This window comes from Arachis ipaensis, chromosome B04 (assembly GCF_000816755.2).
Source record: "Arachis ipaensis cultivar K30076 chromosome B04, Araip1.1, whole genome shotgun sequence".
NCBI lineage: Eukaryota > Viridiplantae > Streptophyta > Magnoliopsida > Fabales > Fabaceae > Arachis > Arachis ipaensis.
Genome location: NC_029788.2, coordinates 11,290,247 through 11,291,579, shown reverse-complemented (window position 1 = coordinate 11,291,579; position 1,333 = coordinate 11,290,247).

The window sequence follows — 1,333 nt, the reverse complement described above, 5'->3', positions numbered from 1 at the left end:
TGTATGAATTAGTCACTTAAGTTGATGTGGTATTATGATAGAAAATAAGAAAAATAACAATACATTTAAAAGAAAAATCCAAAACCGTCATTGACAATTATCTCAAAAGACAACGAGGTTTTTGACAAAAAAAATACCCAACTCAACTCCTGAGCTTTACTTTTATGAGACTGATTAACTTCTGTGCTAAAAAAAGTCAATATTTTTTCTTGGCACAGGGACTAATCAGTCCCAAAAAAAAAATCCGGGACTGGGTTGAGTGTTTTTTTTCTTGGAGGCCTCGTTGTCCTTTCGAGATAATTATCAAAAGTACAGTAGAATATTCACTCTACATTTAAAGGTTACTTGGCTCTAATTTAATATATTATTAATAGATATAAAGATAGATAGATATGTATAATTCTGTACTCTAGGTAATATTCACTAAAATTGTGAATGGTATCAGAGAGGTTGGAATCAATTGAATGAACAGAAACTGAGGCATGGATAAAAAGAGTGAGCGAGCTCAGGTTTTACGATGTATTGGCTTAAAGCTCCATCATGATCAATTGAGTTCAGCTAAGCATTCTCTTAACTACCTGACAGCTCAGCAATAACAAAAAATTAACTTCCTAATTGTAAGTAGAATACCCACAACTAATTGGTCCTAGGATCACTCACTCATATAAATGGCACTATCATATTTTTCATCTCTCAAACTCACTAATACTCATAAAACAAAGGAGAGAATTTTTACATTTCAAAACATACACATTTCATTATGGAACACACAAAATACATAAGGCATATATGCCTTTATATAGGCAAAGTTTCATACTAAAAGTTTATGATTCTACTAACTTTTTAATACACATACTTATCCAACTTTGCTTCTTACTTTGACTATTCAAATAAGTAATTTCTAGCACATCTTGAAAATTCTTTATTAAGTTTAGTCATCAATCTTGTAGCTTTCAATGCACTTCTTGATTCTTCTAGTATGGAGGTGATGAGTGCAACTTCCTTTCAATTCCAATTCAATTTGATTTTGAACTTCTTCATTGTTGTAGAATGTTGTAGTTATACTACTCTCTTGAATGTTCTTCAAAAATCTTCAAGCTTCCAACATTAGTTTCTAGCAATATCTAGCCAATTGATGATTATTATATTCAACTCAAACTTTGCTTCTTCAATTCTTTAACCATGCTTCATGAAAATTCTAATCTATGCAAGTTGATTTAAAATTTTTAATCAACATTGCCTCTCTTAAATCAAACTTGCAGAATTAATCATTCCAAGCATCTTCTTCAATTTGTAAAATAATTCAGTCTTCAATGACTTTGTAAATATATCT